General features: G+C 36.5%; 1 protein-coding gene across 6 annotated transcripts in view; it reads right to left on the bottom strand.

The window, feature by feature from the left end:
• Positions 1 to 27,429, bottom strand: part of DMD (dystrophin) — a 1,224,073-nt gene that overhangs the window by 134,212 nt on the left and 1,062,432 nt on the right. The gene's annotated exons all lie outside the window — the stretch shown is intronic.

Here is a 27,429-nt window from a genome sequence, read left to right as displayed (position 1 = left end):
GAAAAAATTCTGACTGGCATGTATTTTTTTTTTAACTTTTAATTCTCAAAAGCAAGCCATAGCCAATTATCACATTTTAAATTCTGTTTGTTTTTTTTTTTTCCAAGTCAAGTGAAATAGGTTCCTCCAATATAAGTACAAACAGTAACCTATGAATTTTTGTGTGCTATGCTCTGAACCAAGTGCAGTTTTCCTTTGAAGAAAGTGATGTTAGAAACTGGAGCTGTGTGTGAAGAGAACAACAATGTTTTTAACCCAATTGAAGCATTAATTTCCCTTGCTCAAAATGGAAGTAGACATTTATACTGTTAATAAAGTTTGGCAAATACATCCCCCCTAATATCACGTCTCAATAGCAAAAGGAAAACTTTTGCCTGCTGGTTTTGGTAGTTTCTTCCTAATAGTATCAGCCTAGCCAGACTAACGCTGAGAAAGTAACAATTTTAAAGGCACTGTTATCAGTACATAACATGTAAGATAGGACTAGGGGACTAGTGAGGGGAGAGGGGAGAAAAAAAAAAAAAGGCTTTCCAAAAAGTCAGCTATTACTTTATCTGAGTAAAGATAGGAGAATTTGGTTTTAACAGACCAACATCAAGATTTTCTGTAATTGGGATACTTGAACTGCTATTTTTCTTCACTGAGGATGCATGCTTGAAGAGACAGGTATTTCCATGATTTGTTTAACCCACTATTTTACATAACATTTATCTTCTTTCAGTCCTAACAAATGAAAGAGCTGCAGTAGTGCAGTAAACATTATACTTGAAGCTGAAGATGGCAGTATTAAAAATTCTACACTGATTTTAAGTGCTATTAACATGGAACATAAACAGCTTCTGCTAAACAAATGAATGAATTAAAAAAAAAGTTCTTTAAAGTTCTTCTCCTTTACAGACATTTCATGAAAGACGTTCTGTTTCCTGCCATTTGAATACAGCCATGTGAATTGAATATATAATCAGGTTCAGATGAACAAATTAGAGCAATAACAAAAGCAGAACTATGTCATGCAGTTGTTAGAAATATTTTGTGAGTACTTTACCTAATGTAGGTGTTCAACCTTGAACATGCTTATTAACTGCTCCACTGAAATCAAATAAGTATTTGATGGATTTGACTTGAGTCTACTACTGGATTATCTCTTTTTTTTTCTTATTTAAAAAAAAACCCAAACAAAAAAAAAAACCCAAACAACTTTTTTTTAACTGAGAACATTTTTATTACATCTAAAGCGCTCTTTTGTGCTTATGGTCACACTGCGAAACAGATCTACAGCAAGATGGAAAATTAAGTTGTTTGATTCTCAGTATTTTCCATGTTCTCAAAAAGTACCTAACACCAGCTATTAATACTAAGGCATGCTGGAGTTGCTGAGAAATTCATGAATATGTGACCTAGGAAAGAAACACACATCACGTTGTTAAAGTTATGCCTGCAAATAATGGGTGGCCTTAGCTAAGAGCTATAGAAATGATCTCTCAATCTATTAATTTTGTGTTCTCAGATGTACACACTCCATACTGGGACAACATAATACTCAGCCTAGGTCTAGCACTGTGCCTTATTTCTGCCTCAGTGTTCCCTGTAGCTTTGACTTCCAACTGCACAAGTTTAGTAAAGGAAACTACCTCTGGAGTGCTTAACCTCCTGGGCAGATGATCTCTGATCAATAGGCTAAAGTGTAGTGTGCAAAATGGGTGGCTCCAATGCTCTGTGAGTGAAGGTAACTGGTCGAATGCCTGTTTGTACTCAGCACACTTAGGTAATCCACATTCAATGAAATTTGCAAGGAATTTCTTTGAAAAAGTCTTATTTGTGAGTCTTAAGCAGTCACAGATAAATGGGCAACAAAGCTAGTGATGTCTAGTAAGAAAACACCAAGCAAACAGGGAACATTACAGATGAACACTTCCACCTTGTTAGCATTAAGGCAATTCAGAAAAAGACCTCTGGATTCCAAACTTCAATACTAGAACCACACCTTAATTATAAGTGTATTCACTTCTCTATCATAGTCCTCTGTTTGGACACACCCTTTGATAAAAACAAAGAACAAAGCATACAAGAATAGTACAGTGTTAGATTAAACACTATTTATGTACCTTCCTTCTTGATAAAGTTAAATACCGTATCTTACAGTGCTTCCTAAAGAGATCTAGAATGCAACTGTGTTCAGTTTAATTGGCTGATGTGAATAGTAAGCATTCACATGCACACTCTCAAGCAAAATAGCACAAACGCCTACAATTCTTTCTAAATAACACCATAACAAAAACTTTTTCTGTACTATAGTACAGTTTATTTCATCTGTGGCCATGCTAGTGAAACAGCTAAAAGCATACATTATGTGCCTATCTCCTCCTGCTTGAAAGTGCTACTATCTTGCTAAGACTATTTCCTTCTTCTCTTTCTAATTTTTAAACTGCAACCATGTTTGTAACATTTTTTCTCAGAATATTTGATAAGCAAGGAAATAAAGAAGCTTATTACAGAAACAAGGGTTAAATTAGCATCCCTTAGCCTCTTGTAGTGTGAGCATGCCACCATAGTTGAAAAAAAAGCAAAACAAAAACCCAAAAAAACCACAACAAAAAAACAACCCTTTGTTTTTTTCCTAAAAGGCCAAGAAAGGTGCAAGTGCTTCAGAAAACACAATGTACAGAACAATGAATCAAAAACCATTCTGTGGATGGAGTGGTTATTTGTTTGCATTCACTTAAAAAAATCCCAAACAAATCCAAAACAAAGCAAAAAATAACACTGCAAAAGCCAAAACAACTCTTCATGGGATTTCAGTGACAATATTACTGAAAAGTCAATGTAGTTAAAAACATGAAACTAGCAAGTGAGAATTTTTGACAATTGTATATAATATATTTGAATGTTATATCTCTCGGGCCCCCACCTTGGTTTATTTCTAGATGGATCTCTTTAGAAATACCTTAATTTGCCAAGCAAAGTAAGGCACTAAGTGGCTTTTCCTGTTCTTTCTGTTTGCTCTGCATGCCTTGCAATTTCTAAGTTGACTTTTATACTTTCTAGGAAAAAAGATCTCTTTGTCTTTAATGCTAATAAAAATGAACAGCAATTTACAGTATCCCTATAACTGAGCCAAACCATGCTGTCATTGAAAGGACTTAAGTGTCATGTACTATTTTGGTGGGAGTTTATTAATACCATAATGGAAAAAGTCTTTTCAATTTTCCCTCTTCCTGAGGTCTAGTAGCATGAAACAAATTAGCATGAAACATTTCCTCACCAGAATTCTCCGAATGTTCTAGCTTCTGAATAAAATATACCATATATGGGCAAATACTAGAAAATCTATCAATCTATCAAGAACACCACTTCAAATATGGGAAGGAGGATGGATTAAGTTCTCTTTTGTCAAATTATTTGGATTTCTATTTAAATACATTGACAGAAGAGTGGAATGGTCAGGTAGATATCACCTTTCCCACTCTGAAGTTAGACATTTACATTTGAGCTTCACTTTTTAAACCAGCATAAATTCTTCTAAGGTCAGAATAATATCATTTTAGTAAAGGTATGTAAGGGCATATGCAGCATAATATATAGACACTAATTACATAATTACGCTACCCCAAATACAGGCATATAATATGAAGGTGTGCGATAGGTAATTTTTACTACTTACTAACATGAAACAGTAGAAATAAGATCACTAGTTTAAAAATATACAGAGTTCAGACAGTTGTTGAATGGTTGAAAATGTCTGTGACTCTGAGGAAAAACATCAAGAAAAGATAGAGAAGAATAGAAGATTCTCATCTAAACAGCTATATTTAGTGCAGCAGGAAAATGACACACCATCTCCTTTTCCAAAATCTGCTTCACCAAAGGCTGTTCTCATGAAAAGAAAAGGGCAATGTTCTGTATTAATAAGCATGCATACATACAATACTTATTAAAATAACGCCCCTTTAATTCCCCCACCATATTCACAGCATTTCCAGAGTCTCCTGACCTTGACTCCAATCACATCCAATTTGACTGCATATCAAAGGAAACTGGCTTCTACAAGACTCCCTTTAATATTACCCAGTAATTCTCCTCCCAAGAGCTGAAAAGCTTCTTTCTTTTCTCTCACTGACTCAGAACTGCCAAAGCAGTACAAAGCTATTCTTCACAAATCAATAAACAGGAAGATCCCATCCACTGTACTTCCAACAGCTACTGAATTCAGCCACTCATTATTTCTTATATATTAGAATATAAAGATGGATTTAAATGAGTAAACTTTGTGCTGTTAATGAGGAACAGCTGGGAAAAAGCCAATTGATTGTCGCTGTTCTCAGCTGCTGATCTTTAGGTTGAAGTCTTGATATTTACTGAGAAACAGAAAAGGATAATTAATTTCTTGGCAAAAGGTTCTGTAATCTGAAATAGCACGAGTGCAAAAAATAACATGATATGTGTTTATTTTCTGTGTAAAATTAAAAATAGATAAACATAATGTTGTTCACATGCATTTACAGCTGTTACAAAGCCTAAATTCAAATTCCAAGATTTCTGGATCATGTTAGGACTATGTACTTCAGCAGATTGAAATCTGAGTGACTTCGAGCAGTTCTTTCAGTAAAAAACAGAAATCCTAAAGTCTAGTAGGATACATGGCTGTTTGACTGTTTTTTTCTAATCTTCAGATGAAACAAGAGATAGATAATAAAAAAGTCAGGAAACATCTTTAAAGGCTTGGGCACAGAGCCTTATAAAACAGTAAAAATAAAAAGAACAAACTCCCTTATTTAATATGTCTACTTTGAATAATCAGCCACTGCTTCTTAGGATTTTGTTTTATAGTCCTAAATAAGTGAACTTCAGGCTTTGTATATATCTGTGCCCAAGGAAAGTAAGTTCGGTCTTATGGTTTAAACAACAAACCCATTCATGTTAAGAGGGGAATAAATCTCTTGTAAACCCTGTGAAATCTTAAGAGCAAACATCTTTAGGAAACAGTTATTTTAGAAAATATTACTTGTTTTATTTTGAATAAAAGACTCTGTTGGAAGCCTAGCATTTGGCATCTCCATTGCTTCTGTAAAAGCCATCACACAAGCTGGTGGGGTTGCTGCAAGGGAAATAGCTTTCACATCACTGTATGTTCCTCATTTCTATTCATGCACTTCTGTAATATACTGATATGAGCTGAGTATGGACTCAGCCTTTTAAAAGTATGAGAAGTTGCTGTGCAGTCCTCCATTCTTGAGCACTTCAGTAACAAAGGTTACCAATTATTGACTTGCCAGCCACGTGAATTACCCTTTAATACTTCCTTTTGTATGTAATTTAATCAATCTGAACTATTTTCTGTCAAATTCCTTGGATAGTTTTACAGTACACAAAGCAAATGTCTTTACAAATGATGATAGTTAGGAACTATTTTATTCACAAAACAGCACTACACTACTTAAAAAGTTTTAAATTCACTATTTACATTAGCTTCAAATTTATAAATGCCCTAACCATGCTCCTTTATGCTCAGAGAGTGTCTCTATATTCCTTCCAGGTTACCTGTCCATGCTTCTACTTTCTGCATAGTCCTTTTGTGCTTGAGTTTTGTCAGGACCTCATTGCTCATACATACAGGCATCCTGGCATTTTTGCCTGACTTTCTACTCCTCAGGATGGAACAGTTTTGAGCTTACAGAAGGTGATCCTTGAGTATCAAACAACTTTCTTGGACCTCTCTTCCTTTCAGGGCCTTACCCCATTTATCTCTTTCAAGCAGGTCCCTGAAGAGGACCAATTCTGCTCTCCTGAAGTCCAGGCTTGTGGACTTATGGTCACTGCAGTCCAGGTAGCCTTTGACCTTTACCTCCTCAATGAGCCCTTCCTTATTTGTGAGTATGAGCTCCAACAGAACATCTGTCTTCATTGGCTCCTCTGTCGTGTACATCATGAAGCTTTCATCAATGCTATCTAGGAACTTATTGGACTGCTTATGTCCTGCTGTGTTGTCTCTCCAGCAGATAATCAGTCTGATCCCCCATGGGGTCATTGATCTGGGCCTGTGAACATGAGGCTACTTCTAGCTGCCTGTAAAAGCCCTCAACCGATTGTTATTCCAGGCCAGGTGGCCTATAGCAGACACCCATGACAATGTCACCCATACAGGTCTGCTCTTTAGTCCTTACCCATAAGCCATCAATCAGCTCCTTTTCCATCCCCATCATTCCTAGTTTAAAGCTTTTCTTTATGTATCTTCTAAATAGCCCCATAAAATACACTCCTTAGGGCTCTGGGTATGCAGACCTATAGAGATTCAGTGATTTCTGTTCTGCCTTCAGCATAAAGCTGAAACTGTATATACTCTTAGTTCTGTATTGTAAGCCTGAGAAAAGAGAAAGAAAAATGTGTATGCTACACTGAACCTCTGGAGGCTTATTGATCTTAAAACAAACCGAACTGATGGAGTCTGACATTTTCAAAGTCAGTGGGAACTGGACGCCTGCAACTAGGGACAAAATGCGCTCTGAAGTAAGTAAAATCATCTAGTATGACGCTCAGCATGGCATATAATCTTTCCAACATCAAATCTTAATTTTGAGATCAAGGCACCTGCATGCTATATGCTTTGAAATGTTTCCATACAAATTTCTTCTTTGTTTTTGTTTTTTTTTATAACAGTCTATCTATCCTTCAGCATTACTTATCACCCATAAGACTTTTAGGTAGTACACTATGATCATCTCTAGGCATCGTAACCAAGAGACATGTGGATCAATTGGAGAGAGCTTCGGGAAATGAACATGAATGATGGTGACCTGCAGTGAAGGGTCAAGTGAGAAATTGCAGTTAAAACTGAGGAACAAAAGTCTTAGAAAGTCAGGAAACAGGAACAAGTTCTCCAGCACATCAAAGGTTTGTCCGGAATAATCTGTTCTCCATGTCCACAGTGGATAAGTCATTATCTCATTACTTTAAATTTTGTCAATAAAGATTCATGATATACCAGAAAAAGTTCTAGCAGTAAGAATAATGAAGAACTGCTAGACTGTTCATTAATGTCTTCCTTTTCAGCTGTCCTTGATCACAGGTCAGACAATGTCTGCTAAGAATCACTTGGGTACAACTGATTCTGCCTTGAATACAATTTTATGTTACTAAGTTTTATACTATTCAAGGGACTTACCTGAATCTGAAATGATAACTACAGTAATGTGTTTTCCTGCTACAAATATATAAATTTCTGCTGTGTCAGTGACATGATCATTAGATCTGATTTAATTGTGCTAAAAACACAGGCTGTTTCAAGGGTTCTGGATTATAAATTATGATGAGGGCTATTTATAAGAAAAGAATTCTACCATATGCCTTCCATGTTATTTATGTTAAATGTCATAAACAGCCTATGTATGAAGATACATGCTTTTAAACTTTCTACAGAGAAACAGAGGAAATTAGGATAAGCCTGTTTTTCAAATCTGGGAAAAGGGTAATTCCTTCAATAACACCCCTATTTTTTTCACTTTTCATGCAATGTGCTCTTGTACCAAATTTAGGCCAAATCCTAGTTCCCCAAATCAGATTATTGGATGGGGATGGAATGCAGTCGAATACAAATGATTCTTAAAAATGAACATACGTACTATTTCACACAAAAAGTTCATAATGTTTCCAGAACTGTAAAATGTCATTAGCATGTTATACTCGTAAGCATTTCCCATATTTTCTGCAAATCTTTAATGATGATGGTCTCCTCCACTGAAGGCAATGGAAACACAGGTGATTTGTTAGAAGCTCATATCTACCCTTTTCCTCCTTCTTTCCTTAATCTCCAGACAGTCTCACCGATTCTACATACAGATAATTCCTCAGCCATTTTAAATCAAGAAGGTTTCAGCATCTTTAAAAAAAGGCAAAAAGTTGTAAGAGACACTATTTTAAAATACTAAATGTAAAATAAATATGTTTTCTGTAACTGTGTGCACAAAGTTGATACTCTTCTCTTTCCTATTTCTACCTCAAGTGAGTTTCAAGGGGTGCATTGTTATCTCTTCAGTCACAGTCATGCTGAGTAGCAACTTACTCTACAGGAAGTCTTGGAGATTTCCCTGACTTTATTAATGCCAAAAGTTACTGTTTTGCATGAGTGAAGGCATCTGGGTTGAGGCAGGAAACAACAGAAAAGATCAGCTTCAGTGAGAAATCCTTATGAAAGATGTGCTGGGGATTAGATTTTCTCCATCAAATGCTTATACAAAAGCAACTTGCATCAGGGCAGTACAGGGCACTGATCTACAAAACATGTCTTGAGGCTGTTAACATCTCCCATCACTTAAGAAAATAAGTGGCACTTTTAGATTTTGGGTACATCACATTAGAACACATTTACACTCTTGTGATGGTTCTATAAATAGGCATCTCAAGTGTAGAGGAAAGTTTTGCAGGGCTATGTTGACACTGCCCCCAACCTTCCCTTGCATTTTTTCTACAGAGCTTCTGTTATCTGATTATTTTGTTATCTTCAGTCTAAATATATATTTAACCATTTTGTAGTAGGAAAGGAACATTAATTATGATACTGCTGCTGCTGAAACTTTAGTCATTTTAGCCTCTAACCCTCTACTATTTCTACCCTAAAAGGGTTGTATAATAGGTTTGTTTCTTTTAGGCATTGTATCTTCACTTTAGGGCATGTATGGAAAGTAACACCAGGTATACCATAGTTAGGTCTTCTGTAAAGACACAAAAATTGACAACTTACTGTGACCTTTTTTATTTCATTTTGCTTCTCTGCTAAAATACTGTTATTTCTCTTCATTATAATGTTTACATTTTTTAAATAGAACTGATTCCTTTCTATTTTTTCTAATTTCCAAACAATTTAAAATCCATTATTCCTTTTTTTTGCACTTTATTTGAAAATGCTCTTATTAATATTTCATAATCCATCCCTGAGGTAAAGCCCTGCTGTCTCTTAACAAGATTTTAACGTGTTTCTTTGGCTTTTCTTTTTTCTTTTTTTCTATTTTTTTCTCTCATGAAACTAAAACAATTAATAGCTACATGGTGCACTCAAAATGCCATTTGTTTCTGAAAGGTCAGGTAATATATATAATTTTTTGTGCCAAGGGGAATGTATCTTTGGTGACTGTAAGTAGAATGTCATGCTAGCAACGTTTTATTTTATACCTGCCCCAGAACATATGCCTGTGGTTCCCTCTATCAGTTGAGCATCACCAGTGAAGGTTATTTTTTATAGTTCTAGTTACATTTTCTGATTTTCATTGATCTTTTATCTTATTAGTTTTAATGCTCCTTTTCCCCAGATCTGTAAATCTCCAGTACCATTACTAGCATTAGTTTTGGGAATCACCGCTCACCACTGCAAGTAAGAAGCTTGTAGACCAGACCTTTATTTTATACTGCTTCTAAAAGAAACCGAGGCTTCATTCACTATCATCTTTACTTAGCTGATTATCATTTCAAAGTTTTTTCTTTGACTATCTTCAACTCCCTTCCACTCATAGTGTGCTCTGACTCCTCTGGGATTATCATTCCATCAGTATTCAAGAGACTTCATGCCTGCCTTTTTCACTGTTTCCTCTTTCTTGTCTCCTTAAGTTATTGTTGAGTACCTTAATTCTCTTTTATCATTTCTGTTCACACTTCAAACCCCATTTTGCCTCCCCGAAATGCAGTGAAAATACATTTTTCATACATATGTATTAAAAATCTCAATTCTATCTAATAATGTTTATAAATAACAGCTGAAGAACTATTTCAGTAAGCTGCTACATATGTAATACCATGCAAAAAGTTATACAAGGGAGACTGTGTAAGTGAAAATCATTTGTCCTAATTCAAGCAGGGGAGACAGCTCCCTAACTTTGAAGAGACAGCTAAATCAGCCTCCTTCTATCAGAAAGGAAGAGAAATACGTATCTCCCAGGACAATTCAGCTCATATTAAGACAGACATCTCAGAACAATCCTCTGAAGTTAAATAAAAGTATGACTTTTATAGTTTAATTTTCCCAAGTGAGTTTGCATGCAAAGGAGGAGGATTCTTGGGAAGACAGACAGAAGGAGCGCAGAGGGATATAGGAAAGCACAGGAGAAGGTTGAAGGTAAGAAAAAAGTGTTCTTTACTGGGGGACTGCAGGGTAATAATGAATAATAAAGTATTTTATTTGTAGCAGCAGTTGAATTAATCCCATATTTCTTTCATATTTTCTGCTCTCTCCTCTTTTTCCTCTTTCAGAGTTAGAGTTACACCACTAGTGATAAATCTGTTCACTCTAAATAATCCTTAGTCCCAAAACTTCCCCAGACAGATCACCTATTTGGTTTCCTTTATAGCTGCAGAAGGTGAACCCAGTAAGATTATGACAGTAGGGACTGTTTAATTACAGTGTGATCTAGTCATCTTATCTGCTTGTTTCACTCATGTTGTTACAACTGGCAATCTGAAGAATGTAATACTCTGTTTCAGGCTATAATAAAACTACTTGTTCATTCAAGTGCTGACACAACATGAAAAGAAATGCTTCATTTCATGAGATTACTGACTGAATGGATTAAATAAACTTTTATTTATTGTTCCTGTCCAATGAACCTCTTGAAGATGGCCTCTCTGTTTCAACAACTTGTGCAGAATTTTCTGTATCACAGCAGCTGCTCAAGCTTAGGAGCATCCATATGATCAGCGCTTAGTGCTCCCTGTTATCTGACACTTCTTTGTTTACAACTACAGCTCCTGATTTTTCACAAAAGCGCCTTTTTCTCCTTGGGGAACATATGCATATAGCACATTGAAAGATAAGAAAATGACTTCAGGCAAATAATAGTCCAAATGGAAACATTTGCTGATAGGATTGATACTACACTGATTGAACATAGTGGCAAAACTCCTATAAAAGTGTAATAGGACTTGTGAGAGGATCTCTATGCATCCTGCAAATTGTCAAAGTTAGTATACTTATGCTTTCTAAACTGTAAATTAAATTCAGGTGACATTAAAGCAAAACCTATGCTATGTATAGCCCGTATTGCTAAACCACAATGACATAAAGCTTTCTAATTTAAAGTGGAAGATACATTCTTTTATTTCCACAGTTTAATCTATCTGAGAAGGCAACATTTTTATAATCTGAAAAATAAAACCCAAACCAAACCTCCCCCATATTTACAGAGAATGTAGGATGTCACATAGTGAAGGTTGAGTTATACTGACATGAAAGATCACAGCGTATGCATGCATTCATGAAATCATCACTTCATCTGTGTTAAGAAAAAGCATTATTGCATAGATAATAATCACTAAGTCCCATAAATTTTATTCAAGTAATTCCAGTAACATTACATGCAGTTTTCTTCTTAAATCTGTGGTTATTTGCTCTCTCTTTGCAAAGCTTAATACTCTATTTACCACTGTCGATCTGTAAAACTCTCATATGAAACTAAAATCTTCAAAATTGGCTTCATTTAATCCCCAGACCAATCCACTTCACAAATTCAAATCCTCCACAAGTAGAGGGAGAGTTCTTCCCTCCCAGGGGAACAGAGCACCAAGCTGCAACCCTGCAGGAGGCAGTGTAATTAAAGCTATGATATTTTCTGTTTCCACAAAAGCTGTAACTGGCCTATTTTTATGTAGATTTGCATTAACACTTCTGAGATTGAAATTTATTCTCAGAGATTAGAGAAAGTGAAAAAAAAATTCACAAAACTCCCAACACCACCAGTACAGGACAATACAAATGGTCACTTGCCCATTGTGTAAGGTTTTTGTAGCATCATCTAATCACAAAATCAAAAGGATGTCAAGTAGTTTATGTGAGTTTTTGACAAATGATATCAAATAAATCTATAAAATGCAAATGAAATCATGTTTGTTCAAAAATTATTTACTACAATGACTATACATTTGAACAATATGCACAAGAATTTCATGCAGCACTGAATCTTGTGAAACTATTTAAATTAATAACTTAGAGAAGTTTACAAAGAGAAGATACAAAGATTTAACTGGTTTTTTTTTGTGTTCATACTTTTTTAACTTAATGAAAATCGCAAGGAATAAAATTGTGGATGCAGCATCATTTAACTCTGAAACCTTTCTGTACTAGTGTGTTAGATTTTCTTTGTCCATTCTGAATTAATAATGTCAGTCCTTCATTTTTGTACTAACTAGATGAAATTTTTTTTTTGTTATAATAAATACGTCTATACAACTGACATTTTTGTAGTCTATATCCATTTTTTGTTTTACTCGTGCTGTTTGTCTTTTACTATCACTTAGTCACATACCTTTTTAAATGCCTTTTTGAATTTAACTGCAAATAAAACCTCCCTATAGAATGGTTTTTCGTTTTCCCTGCTCTTTCTCTCATTAGAACACACTCACTCTGCTTTCTGCAGATCCTATTATGTCTTTTGTTTTCTACTCTGGTAGGTCTTTTCACAACCTCCATAGACTTCCCCCACAGTCTCAGGAAAAAAGCAAAACTCTTAGCCAACCAAATCTAAGACAGAAGCCACTATTTAGACAGTCTATTCAGTCAATAACTCCACCATGCAGTAAGATTCCTCTGAACAAACAAGTGCTTTGATTACATACTGCTGGAACAGCAATGCTGGCCTACAGTTATATGTCCGTAACTGCTTTCTGGCTGCAGAAGCCAGATTCCACTCTGATGATCTGTAATTGCTTTTGACTGGGTAATTTTTGTCCTTTGGGTTGCCAGTAGTGGCAGACAGGAGGCTGTAAGGTAGCTAGAAATCCAAAAGTGAACTTTCAAAACTGCTGTTTGAGAAAGCAGTAGAAAAGTTAGTGAACTGAACAAGGTACAGTAAGATTGAAAAAATAAGTAGGAGACCCACATGGGCAAAATTCTAAGCCCTCTGTGTATTGTCAGAAAAACCATCCACAATGAAACTGGGGTTGTGTTTGATTTTGAAATGCTTCCTGTAAGCCATTCCATGGTTCTTCCCTAAGGGCATCCCCCCTATCGCTGTGTAGCTGGTTTAGCTGCCCATTCCATTACACTGTCCTATTATTTAGCATTTGTCTTGTACAAGGGAAAACAACCATGACAATCAAAGAGGAAAAAGGGGAAAAAAAATCAACAGCTGAGAAACCAGGAATACATAACTTGTACTATCAATGTTCATCGTATGAGAGAGAATCACAGAATCACAGAATAACCAGGTTGGAAGAGACCCACCGGATCATCGAGTCCAACCGTTCCTATCAAACACTAAACCATATCCCTCAGCACCTCATCCACCCGTGCCTTAAACACCTCCAGGGAAGGTGACTCAACCACCTCCCTGGGCAGCCTGTTCCAGTGCCCAATGACCCTTTCTGTAAAGAATTTTTTCCTAACGTCTAGCCTAAACCTCCCCTGGCGGAGCTTGAGGCCATTCCCTCTTGTCCTGTCCCCTGTCACTTGGGAGAAGAGGCCAGCACCCTCCTCTCTACAACCTCCTTTCAGGTAGTTGTAGAGAGCAATGAGGTCTCCCCTCAGCCTCCTCTTCTCCAGGCTAAACAACCCCAGCTCCCTCAGCCGCTCCTCATAAGGCCTGTTCTCCAGCCCTTTCACCAGCTTTGTTGCTCTTCTCTGGACTCTCTCCAGAGCCTCAACATCCTTCTTGTGGTGAGGGGCCCAGAACTGAACACAGTATTCGAGGAGCGGTCTCACCAGTGCCGAGTACAGAGGGAGGATAACCTCCCTGGACCTGCTGGTCACACCGTTTCTGATACAAGCCAAGATGCCATTGGCCTTCTTGGCCACCTGGGCACACTGCTGGCTCATGTCCAGTCACCTGTCAACCAACACCCCCAGGTCCCTCTCCTCCAGGCAGCTTTCTAGACAGACTTCTCCTAGTCTGTAGCACTGCATAGGGTTGTTGTGCCCCAAGTGCAGGACCCGGCATTTGGCCTTGTTAAACCTCATGCCATTGGACTCAGCCCAGCGGTCCAGCCTGTTCAGATCCCTTTGCAGAGCCTCCCTACCCTCCAGCAGATCAACACTTCCACCCAGCTTAGTGTCGTCCGCAAACTTGCTCAGGGTGCACTCGATGCCTTCATCCAGATCATTGATGAAGACATGGAACAGGGCTGGACCCAGCACTGAGCCCTGGGGAACCCCACTTGTCACTGGCCTCCAGCTGGATTTCACACCATTTCCCACCCTCTGGGCCCGGCCATCCAACCAGTTTTCCACCCAGGAGAGTGTGCGCCTGTCCAGGCCAGAGGCTGACAGTTTCTCAAGCAGAATGCTGTGAGAAACTGTGTCAAAGGCTTTGCTGAAGTCCAGGAAGACCACATCCACAGCCTTTCCCTCATCCAGCAGCCGAGTCACTTTGTCATAGAAGGCGATCAGGTTAGTCTGGCAAGACCTGCCTTTTGTGAACCCATGTTGACTGGGACTGATCACCCGGTTCTTCTGCATGTGCTTCATGATAGCACTCAAGATCACCTGCTCCATGACTTTCCCTGGCACTGAGGTCAGACTGACAGGCCTGTAGTTTCCTGGGTCCTCCCTGCGGCCCTTTTTGTAGATGGGCACAACATCAGCCAGCCTCCAGTCCAGTGGGACTTCCCCAGTCTTCCAGGACTGTTGGAAGATGATGGAAAGGGGTTTGGCCAGCACATCCGCCAGCTCCTTCAGTACCCTTGGGTGAATCCCGTCCGGCCCCATAGACTTGTGGCTGTCTAGTCGGGCTAGCAAGGCTCTGACCACCTCCTCTTGGATCATGGGAGCCTCATTATGCTCCTCTAGTTCCTGGGTTAGTACACAGACGGAACTAGCAAGATCATGTATCTGAGGGGTGCAGAAAGTGAGTAAAGAGTACTAATTTCATAAAATTTCAGATTATTTTGAAAGGTGGATTTGCAAAGCAGATGCATATAATACTTCAGAAGCAGACAAATCCTTTCTGCTCTGAATCCCACTGCCAATGTCAACAAGAATCTCCCTCAACTGATCCTTCCATTCTGCTCCCTCTCCTTACCACCATCAATTTCCTATTAGAACCTGCATGGGCTCCTGTCACTTGCTTCATACCATCACATTGTGCCTCTTTTAAGTTATTCTGCAGAGTTTAAGTGTTCTATTTTTTCTTGTCCTGTCTTCTGTGTTTTCCTTTTTTTGTTCTCTAGCAGTTGTTCCTGCAGCCTCCAGATTTCAGAAGTGCACTGCTTGCACTACCTCATAGCAAGCTGGCTCCTCCCCTACGTTCTTTAAAGTATTGCCAAAAGTAAAACTGAAAAAAATTACTAGGATCCTTTCTATGACATCAACTGACAGGTAAGGCTTCCTAAAAAAATTTACTTTTCTACCCACTCCAATTAACTTTTTTTGGATAATGGGATGGCCAGTACAAACATGAGAACTGCAGTTGTGGCTCAACAACACAAAGGCACCTTGTGTTTCTGCTTCATGAAGTCCACACAACTCAATATTTTAACTTCAGTGCCTACCAACGAAACTTATACTACAGAACAATTGCCCTGGTTTCTGTGCTACTTAGAAATAAAAATCATTACATGTTGTGATTTGGTTTTTTGTGGCAATTTGAAATACTTTCCACCAAAACTGGTGAAACCTTCGAAGACTATCCAGAGACACTTGTTGGATATGAGATCATTTGTCAAGATTTTTTCCTGCCATCCATCTATTGTCTGTTGTGACAGCCTAATAGCACGAAAATAAATTATACACCTGCTTGTTAGCTTTCAAACCTACTTTTCTTTCTCACATTGTCAGAAAGTCTGTTTTGGTATGTGTGCATAAACATAGGTGTAGGAGTATATGTATGTGACTTCTTTCCTTCCAAAATTACACCAGAAACCTGTGAAGACATCTTCTAACTAACAAAAATCTGAACTGCTTGAAGACATCTGAATGCCTTCTGAAAAGTAACTGATGAAACATCACATTTTGTGTGTGTGTGTGTGTGCGCGCGCTTTCTTTTCACATTCAGCTGCACAAGGTTTAATACACTGATTAAAGGAGGCACAAATTCATTTCCAGAGAACTAGTCTAGCCCAGGACCAACATTTTCTCCTGTCTTTGATGCAGCACATGTTCAGCATCATTGACTATGCACTTTTACAGTACATAGTCATGACTACATCCTCTGAAGGTGCAGAAGGGAGGCATATCCAGAGAGTTATAATCACTCATTTTGTGTCTCCATTGTCTCCATTCAAGATCAAATTAGTAACACTGGAAATGTGAGGAGCATCTTCAAAGCTAAGTTAGTCTGTTAAAAGATGTAATTTTAATATAATAACTTTTTTCTAGTTTTAAAAGTTTTAAAATGAGACTTTAGACTTGTTCAAATATTGTTCCCTTGAGAAAATGCATTACTAATCTTGATTCCTACATCAGCAAAACCATTTTGCCTGCCAGTTTTCTGTCAATATTATGAGCACTTGAAATTGTTTAACAACAGAAGTGGGATTTTCTTATTAATTGGGAAACCATTCACCAACTAGTATACTGGCAGCTAACATTTCTTCCGTAACAGATTACTACTAGCTATAGTATTAATATGCAAAATTTCTGGCCTTAATATTTAAGAATTCTATAGTTTATATCTATAAATGCAGACGGAATGATTTTTTTACAGGTTTCCTTGCATTACCAGGATAAATTAGTTAGAGAATATTAGGGACGGTAGTAGTCATGTTATAAAACTGTATTTCATACACTATGAACTTAGGATACCAAGACACTTCTCATCATAAGATCTTATTAGATCTGGCTGTTGGCCAGACTATGATCTTAGAAGTAAAGAATGAGTGGATAAATATTCAGTTAAATTCTTATTATTCAACAGTGAAAATTAACAAGATCTAATGGAGTAGCAGCAAGCACAGGGATAAGAAAATCTTCTTGATTAGACCGTCTTTTGTAAATCTGAATGAGACTGTAGAATTTTGTAAACCTGAGGCATATTACTGACTAATCAGGCTTTAGCAGTATTTATTATTTTAAAGGCAAATAGAAATACACATCTCAACCGTAACTGAGCACTTCCTTCATTCTTGGAAGAAAGGTAAAGATCTTTGACTTCAGCAGTAATTCAAAGCTATAGGAGCAGCTGTAGATTTCATGCCTCTTTTGAATCTTGACCTTTCTGAAGTTCAACAGCATGTTAACATTGAAGCTTAACAAATGTTCAGGCCTAGGCATCTCCCTTTGTGCTTAATAACAGGTGGTATGGCTGAAATTCACCTGGACATGGGAGTCATTAAGCACAACACCTCCTAAAGAGCTGAAAGATGGACTTTATTACAAAATTAATAATGAGTCATTTTGAAATTATGTAGGATAAACTTTCTTAATATGATGGTATAGAAGAAATTTAGTCCTTTGGAACATTACTGTAGGAGACACAATTAATATTACTATGTAGACATGTTCTATACCAATCGGGTAATATAAAATATTTGAATATGAACTGTTTGTTGGAGCAAACAGCCTTTAAAATAACTGCATATTATTTTAAGAAGCAACACATTCAACACCAATTTCTGGATTTGTAATTTTATAGCTCTAACAGTCTGCAGACATTACATCAGCTGTCAGAGACACTGAAACTACAGCAACCACTCTAGCTGCAGCACCACCCATCTCATAAGTTGGTGAGTAACTTGAGATCATAATGACATTGTTCATTACTTCACACCTTCTTTTGAATAAGTTATTTTGGTTCATTTACAAGCTTTTCCTACCACTGAGAAAAATAGTTCATGGGTTCATAAACCTAATGTCCTACCCAACTTTATGGTTTACATATTACACTACACCTTCATGAAAAATTACTCTCTTACTCCTTATTTCACTGAAAAATTTAAGAATACATAACAATCAATCTTCAAACAATTTGGTGTACCACAATTAAAATGTTTCAATGACAGTAAATAAAAAAGCACAGAAAGACTATCTACCATTTACCCCGAATCCATAATTTAGTCAAGAATTCCCATCAGTTAATTAGGTGAAGGAAATCAGTTAATGCTCCCCAAATAACAAGTAGATCTGGAATATTGACCATCTTAGAAGTAAGTGCTTTTGTTGAAGTCAGCTGATTTGGTCTTTTGCTGTTTGTAAAAGAAGATATAAGTGAAAGTTTAAATAATCGTTAAATTCCACTTCAACACTCCCAAGAAAACTCATGGGTTTTTTACTCATCTGAGCAGTGAGTATTTTATTTATTTTCTTTGACAACGTCAACTCTTTATATTATGCACGTTAATTACTCATACACCACTTTTGTATTTGTAATGGCGAAAGTGGGCAGAAAATGTGGTTAAATTTCCTGGGACATAAAATAAGAGCATTGAGAAAAAATAAAACAGAAAGCAATATTATTTTAAATTTGTTTGTAGTTTCACTTAGACAATTTCAGAAGTCTTTACAGTGTATCATTTGTAATATTTTTTAAATGCTTAGTTGTTCTCTCCCAATAATGACACTTTCAGGTTTTATAAAATTATTTACAAAATTAATTAAAAAATTCTTGAAAAAGTAGTGTTGGTGACGGTGGCAAACTTGCTTTTTCCTAAAACAAAGAACAGGTGAAATGTAAAAGCTCTCTATATACATATTGTTATTCTCATGGAAAGCATGAAACTGTGGGACAGAGACCATAACACTCATGTATGTACTGAAAAGCAAACCTGAGTCTTTCTAAATGCCAGCTTATATTTTCATAAGTATATACTTTAAGAAACATCTGGAACGGTAGCGGTAATGCAAATCACAAGAAGGAGAACTGAACAATCAGGAGCAAATTCTCATAGTTTCTGTGTCAGTATGGAATAAATTAAGATAAATAGGTATCTGAAGGAAGGCAAGCAAATGGGGTTATTTGCTCTGTCTCAAATTTATAACCTGACAGATAACGACAGTGGAAGGACTTAAAGTCCTTGTACATTTAGTTCCGTTTTGCATTCTGCAGACAAAAAGATGAAGGAACTCTAATGAATGGTGCTCAGATGAAAAGAATCAATGAAAAATATCCAGCTGTGCAAAAAAAGCTCTAAATTACCATTTATGCAACTGATGCATGCAATAGGTGTTGGATAGGAAAAGAAAATTATTATGAACAGTCTATTTGGCAAAGTATCAATGGAATTCACTTTTCAATCATAAGGGAAATGTAGGGCAGTGGAAATAATTTCAATTAGAGGAGAGCATATACTACTGGCAATTTGGAATGCTATCACTAGAAGATTGCGATCATTGGTATAGGTTCAGAAATGGATGGTAAGCTGTAATGAATTGTAATTTATATATAAGGTTTTGTAGAATATTTATATTGCATATTTCTAATTCAGGTAGATGCAGACTAACTGAAAAAAAATGTTTAACCTCTTCTCATGTTGTTGGGTCACAAGTGAAGGTGGATACATAATACAGGGTTTCATTTAAATAACTGCCCACTCTCATGAAGTGTATCAGCTCTCCAGCCTCTGCTGTCACTCCACATTTCTCAGAACAGAGTAGAGAATGGGAGATAAGCTACATGCTGCGCTGGAAATGTGTAGGCTCCTATGAACGGCTGCAAAAGGATTACAGTGTCTCAGGCCCCTGCTCTCTTTACTGACTTGCTCCTCTACTTCTTGTACCTCTGACAGCACAGTATCTCACAGACCCAGAACTCAATCAGCTTTCCCTGAGCATCACAACTAACCCCAACACACTAGTGCCCTGAAGTCTTGCTAGTATTACTTTTGTAGTAGCACAAGTCAGCATCAACAGGACATTGAAATGGGACAAAACTTTATGTAGGATAAAACCAAACAAAACACAACAAATGTGAGAAGAGAAAAATACTTCTTCAATCATCATTTATAGGTTGAATTTTCAGATGTCAAATCCTATTATAAAATCATAAACAAGAATAAGTATTTTGGAGAAAAGAAATAATTCTGCTTTTTGAAAGAAAAAAAAAAAGGCTGGTAGAAATCCAACAAAATCTTAAGTACAGGTGGTTATTATTATGATCTGTTATTTAAGATCCTCAAGCAAGGAGACATACATTATAAAGACTATCCCAATATATTTTCAATTAAATATCTAAATTAATATAGAGACATTTAATTAAAGTTGCACTAGTTTTCACAAATGCAGTTAATTAAGCTGCTATCTAAAATTAAATCTCACTCAAAGCCCTTTTACATATGTGCAGCTCATCTGACACAGACATAATTAAAATTCTAGAAGTTCATCTATGCATCCAAATATTGGGGAAAAAACCCTTCATAACTGAAAGCAAAACCTGCTGAAGTAGTTTGAGAGGCTGCTGCTCTAATGGGATTTATACAATCCTTGGAGTGGGAGGGCAGCACGCACAAAAACCTCAGAAACAAATCTAGGTTTTCAAATTTGCACTGACTTATTCATTCAGTATAACAGGCCAAGAACCTTTGAAGATTTTGCACAAGTGAAGGATAACAAATTGACATGCTCAGGAAACAGTGAGATAAATCCTGCTGACTTTACATGTGCCTTGCATTGAAGCAAACGGGACCATGATAGGTAAGGCACACAGCACTTGCATTCAGGAGCAGATACGGACATCCTATCAGAGGGGCAAATTGCTTTTTCATAACTGGAATACCTCTGATCTTCTGGTGACCTAAACCATCCCCCTCCCTTTCTTGTTCTTTTACTTACTGATTTCTTTCTTGATCAGGCACAGGCTGGGCTGTTTTAGTGATCATTTAAATACTGATCTATTTCCCACCTGAGAGTGACTCAGAATTACACTTGTTTTACATAACAAGTAAACATTTCACATAAACATTTTAAGTATTGACAGATCCAGAGAAAGACAAGTCCAGACAGCTAGGAGGTTTGTTATTGTATTTCTTAGGATCAAAGAAGAGTCTTTGAAGAGTTACTTCTGGAGGAGCAGGGGGAAAATAATTAATTGAAGCACAGTTCAAGGCTAATATTTATTGCAAAAGACACTAAATTCTTTATTATACATATATATGTTATAGTAGAATAAATGGCAACTAAACCGATGGAGCATTCAGAACTGAAATTTGCAGCTGGTCACTTCAAAGGATTACTCTGTAAGTGGCAGCAATCACGAGCACAGTAATTCTGTACTGATACGCTGTTGAGACTACTTACACATAAGTATATCATTTTGTTTCAGGTCCCTCAGGAGTTCTGACAGTATACTAAAAGAAAAGTTGTCCTCTAAGGTTAAAGACACAGAACTGAAACCCACAAAAATGTGCCAATTTTTTAACGACAGGAATTTATTTTCTTCCCTGTCAGTGAAGTATGTAGAAGATAAAAATCAACCAAATATGTCCTAAAACTGCATACACAAAATCCTCTTCTGGAAAAACCATGGATGGGATTCCCATATCTAATGTTGTGAAATTGAGGGTTCAGAACTGAAACCAGATCTTCTTAATCATCTGAACCCAAAACCTTAAGCTGAAAAGCTTAATTTAATCAGGAATCTGGATATTATATTTATTTCCAACTTGAGTGTCAGACATGTCTCTAGAGAAATAAGCAAATCATGTGCAATTCTCTTTTAAATACAAACTCATGTAGGTTTACATGCATACAAGACCTCCATAGGGTTTAAACCTACTCTCTGAAATAAATGGTACAATTGCCTTGTCCTTTTATGTACAGTGAGAAAAAGGGAAAACAACAGACCTCTAGAGTATGACAATAATATGATAAAATTTAAAAAGGCCTATGCACTCCTTTTTGAAGACTCATCACTTGGGAGGCAGAAAATTATTAACTTTTTTTGTGTTAAAAGAATGAATGAATTTCCCTTCTTGCCTAGTAAAATCTGGAGAATGTACCCAAACAACAAAGATAGTAAAAATCTATAGAAGCTTGAAGATTGATCAACTCATAATAATCTGCCTTTCTGCAGGCATTTGAATCACCCTCTCTTACCTTGAGCTTGCAGCAAAACAGGACCCTTAGCAAATTGCTATAATCTCCTTTAACCCTAATCACCATTTTAATCAAGAAAGGTGGAGCAGCATGGAATTCATACAGCAAGGTTAGCTCTGCAACTGTCATTCTATTTGCTAAATACACAGAGTATGCAGCTAAAAGGTTGAAATGGTTCAGACCTTTATTATCTTCACAAGATTACATTCCAGCATTAATATTTGACAAGTAAAAGAAAAGAAAATTATGAGACTGTCTGCTTTGAAGAGCTTTAGAAGTCTGCATAGGGTATGGTTATATCTTTTGTTAACTCTGATCTTAAGAGATTACTTTGGAGAAGGAAAAAGTTGAGATTCATAAAACTGCCATGCCTAAGACTACTTCACCTGCACCTTATATTCCACTTTTCTTCTCTCCATCTCTTTTCCTTCTCATATTAGATTATAAATTTTATGATCGTGTTTTCTATTTGTTTGTTTAATAATTTTCTTCCTAGCTTTTTTTTTTTTTTTTTTTTAAGAAAATTATGGCATGATTGTAGGTAGTATGACAGACAAGGAGAAACTTATATGAGAAGGAAGAAAGGTAGCTTCAAGGAGAAAACAAGCAATGACAGAAACTAAAAAGAGCATCAGAGAGATTGGAGGAAGGGGAAGATTAAAGGAAAAAGCAGCAGAGGACTGTGATTTTCAGCTAGAAGGGATTCAGCAGCTGTCATTAAAACCTTCAGCTCTGCTTGAGACATATTGATCAGTGTGTTTCAATGTTTTCTGTACATCTTAGATATCCCTATGTTTTCTTCAAATTATAGCAGTGTGATAGTCTACCCAGGAAACAATATTTATCTCAAACAACTAACGAATATTTCCGTTTTTAAAATAGGAAGGACTGTCCTGTGTTTCTTGCTCTTTTCTTTTCTGGAAAGGGAGGCTGAACTTTCAGTATTCTGCTCACCTGTTCACTGATAATATAAAACATCAAAATATTTTTCATGATAAAGGAAGTCAGAAAAAGCTGACTTTTTTTTTTCTTTTTAGAAGATTGTTTATACATACAAGACCTTAACTTCACAGACATTTCCTAGAATGAATATCCCAGCAAAACTTGCAAAAATAACACAGAAGACAGCATCTGTGTATTTACAAAGTACTGGTGAGTTGTAACCAACTCTGCTAAAATCATAAGTGAAGCACATCATAAGATTATGGACAATTGCAAGAAGGTTTTTTCTAGGCTTTCTAAACCATTTTGCACACAATTTTCTTGTACTGATGTACAGAAGATATTTTCTAAAAAGCAAACACTTCTTTTGGTAAATCATCTTACTAAGAGAGTCCTTATCTTCCACCTAAGCATGTGTCAGCCTTAATTTTTAAGTTATCTCATAGTACCTAATCACACAGGTCCTTCTAAATACATTATACTCTAAAATCTAAATGTTAGAGGACAAAAATGCGTGAAGCAGAAGGATTCATGTGTCCTACATACCTCTGGTCTTGTAACACTCTTTTCAGTGTTATAATTTCTTCTTACACATTAAAACCCTTTATATCAGTCTGAACTATAAAATCACATTATATTTTGAGCAAAAGGAAAAAGGAGGAAAATGAGGAGAAAAGAGCACATTCATATTGTCATTTGCTTTCAAACACAGACCAAAACCCTCCCAAAGGTTTCTCATTCCACAGTGAGAAAAGAAAAAATGTCCATTATATCTTGCCTTCCTCTCTAGGTGCATGAATGACATTTTTTTTCTGATGTGACTATTGTAAGAATCAAAATCCCTCAGCCTTAGGTTTTTTTCATTTTTTTATAATGCATTAAACTCGACAAACCTTCGTGGAAAATAGAATACTCTTAATTATGAATAAATTAACTAAATTAGTGACATGAGATGGATATGCAATTAAGGGACTGTTAATTGAAACTGGAAACACAGCTGTATACAGCTTAGAGATGAATCACACCAGTAATGACGCAGATGTTTGTAAAATGTGATTATGTTTAGCAGGAGCATACTATTGAAACTCCCCAGCCTATTCATATATTGTGTCACTGAAATGGTTTTAAAATCCATGAACACCAGGAATGAGGATCTCAGGGATGGCAAATTAGGCTCCCTGGATATGTGAATTAGTGTCGTCTGAATGTCAGCAATTTAATTCTCCAGCTTTCAAAGAATGTAGACATGGAGCCAAAACCAAACATCTGTTAGTTACACTCTCATTCAAAATAAATAAATAAATAAAAAATTCTGGCAGGCTAGTGCCTGTTTGAATGTGAGCATGACAGGGAAATACAGTATCTCTAAGCAGTAACACTGCTGCATGAATATACTGATCATGTAAACAGTATAGCCCAGGATCTCATGAAATCTACTTTGTGTACAACTGTGAATACATCATTTTCTGGACTAGTTAACCAAAGAGCTAGAAAGATCCGGAACAAACTATAAAGGGTTTTCCTTCTGGCACAAAAAGGCACAAATGTTGCTTTTGGATCATACAAGGATATCTGAGCTATTCGATATCAACAGGGATAACAGCACAGTTGTGAGGGATGGCAGAGCAGACAAAGCCAATGGACCATGATGGCTTAAGTTCTACGTACCAGCCTAAACTCTACCTTTTACCTCTTATTTTATAGAACAGTGTAATCACTGAATGCCATTTACTAGCATATAAAGAGTCTGTGTTTTCGGGATTAGGTTCACAGACTAAAGGAAGTAGATTTTACAACATACATATTTTCCTTAACTATGTCCATGCTTTCAGTAAACATGCTGATTAATATAAGGTCATAGTTTGCATCCAAAGTGCTTTCCACATGCTATAGTGCAGCTCACATCACAAAGATACTATTAGTTGTGATTCAGGGGTCTCAGACTGTGCAACAATAAATGCCAACACAAATTCACATGAAGGAGAGTTTTTCTGGCTCCATTTTCTAGGGAATGAGACTGATCATTAGTTTATGTGAACTATCAGAACTACAGTAAAACTAAAAAGCTACTATGACTTATGCCAAATAAAATTAGAATTTCATTCTTATTTAACTAAGTTTCATAATGACCCTTTCTGATTTATGAATGGATATTCATCTAAAAACATGTAAATTCATGCACAGGGTGGTTGAAATAATTTTAAAAATTATATAAAAGTGCCACTGGCAAAGCTAAAATAATCAGCATGACCTGGCACTGCAAAACATCACATTCTTATCCCATCAACTGTGGGAATTACTGAGCCCAGTCTAACGATGCAGGGGCAAAGTGTTGAGAGAGGAAAGTGGTGATCAAAAAATTGTATTTGTCTCTGTCTTTCAGAAACTGAGAGTTGACCGACTATTCACTGGTGAAGAAAAAGGATTAGAATTTGGCATTTTAAAAGAGGCAGCCTAAATGATTTCTGCAGTAGACCATACTGGTCTGACAGTATTTCGCATGTCATTCACAGCTGAATAAAGTTACGAAGGCTTTATGAAAAAAATGTAAACCCTTCCTCTTTAAAGGTAAACCTAGCCAGACTCAGGCATATATTGCAGCCAGCTATGACAACTGATGTGCAAACCAAATTCAGTTATCTTAGCTCTTTGGCTGGCAAAAGTACAAAGTCAATTCAGGATTTGAAACATGATGTTTTGAGATAAGGAACTGGAATGCTGGGATATACAAGAAACATAAAGCTATTTTATGAAAGACACATTCTTCTATTTCTTCTGAATACCCCAGAAATCACTGCATGCTGAAACAGCACTGTATTATCAACTATGTGTCAGATAAGCAGGACAGAACACATTGTTTTTACAGGCAAAAGAGAGTCATAAATGAGGGTACTGGAGGAAAAGGACAGAAAAACCTTGAGATCAGTATAAGAAATCAGAGGAACAGAAGTGACAACATCCAGCACAATGAATAAAATATGCACAAATGTAGACTTAGGCTTCTTTTCTAGATTGTTTAATCTAGATTGTTAATACTAATTAGTCATGCCATTAATTTTGTTTTAAACTGAACTGAGCTATGGCACAGAACCAACTTTGAACACTGAATAAATTGGAAGAGAATGACTAATCGAGTCTTTAACCTACTTACTTGAGGCTTCCCAAAGGAATTGGCACATCCCTAAATAATTCATTTCCATAACATAGGATTTGGATGTTGCTATGATTCACCAGGTACAAAAGAAGCAACAAATTAATATGAGTAAAATTCTGAAATTGTAAGCTTTAGGTCAAAACCTGTAATTTATACTGTTTCTTCTGCAACTAAAGGGTGCATTTTTGTAGGTTATTGCAGTATCGGTGTTTTTTTATAAAGTAACAGCGAACACAAGAATCGGATGGTTAGATGAGCCACTGGAAGCAACAAGCACCTTGAAATAACTCCTTTTGCCTGTGTTGTGCCGAGTGAATCCAAATTAGGAAGCATTTTACAGAAAATGTTTGCAAATACAACACTTACAAGGAGCTAAGCCATTTTAATGATGAAGTGCCCTCCTATACACTATATACCAATTACGCGACTTCCACGCTGCCCAGAGTTTTTTATAGAAGGACACATCATTCAACTTCACTCAAGGTGTGATGAAAACTATAACAGCACTTTTAGAGATCACCTTGTGAAAATATTCTGAAAATGACACATATAATCATCTATGATGGCTGGTTTTAAAATGGTGTCACAACTTAATGCAACTGATATTTTTACTATTTTAAACACTATCATTAGCAATACTTTCTAAAATGGGAAAATATCTTAGCTTAAAGACTCACTAAAGCAAAAAGATTTAGATCAAATAGCACACAATACTGCATATCCTAAAGAATGTAAAAGCTTTCTGTGACCTGAAAGTAAACAGCCTGACCTAAAAATATCAGCAGTGATATAATATGTAATTGATACCTCAGAAAGACACAAAATGACACAACAAAGAAAAAAAAAAGCTAACATTAAGCTTTTGCATGGGAATGTCACATATTATTTCTCTACCTTGCTCTTTTTATCACCTTAAATGAATTTTCTTCAAAAAAAATTCAGAACATTTCAGCAAACGGGATTAGCAAAAAATGAAAAGAAAGTGCAGTTTTTTTTGCCAGTTTTACATTCTCTCCCTCTAAAAACCTTTAACAATACTTTGGCACCGGGACTTGGAATCTAAGAGGTTTTATACTGCTTCCAAGGATATTCATTAAGATTTCATTCAGTTACAATCCTCTGAAAATCACATCAGACAGAGCCTTTACAGGACAGCTCTTAAATTCTGTGAATGCTCTATCTACAACAAATGTGCTCTACATTCAAAGCAAAGTTTGTACATATGCTTTAACCTCACTTCAAACCCAGTGGGGATGAATGGGCAGATGATCCGTGTCAGCAGACTATATCCCCTCCAGGGTATGGAGCAGAACCAGAAATTACTAAGACTCATCATCCTTCTGGTGTCAGCAGACAGCTGACAATCAAACCTACCCTAACCAATCCTATGCAATCCTGT

This window comes from Phaenicophaeus curvirostris, chromosome 1 (genome assembly GCF_032191515.1).
Source record: "Phaenicophaeus curvirostris isolate KB17595 chromosome 1, BPBGC_Pcur_1.0, whole genome shotgun sequence".
Taxonomy (NCBI): Eukaryota; Metazoa; Chordata; class Aves; order Cuculiformes; family Cuculidae; genus Phaenicophaeus; species Phaenicophaeus curvirostris.
Note: the sequence above shows the minus strand (reverse complement) of the source record. Positions and strands in the feature narration are given on the sequence as shown.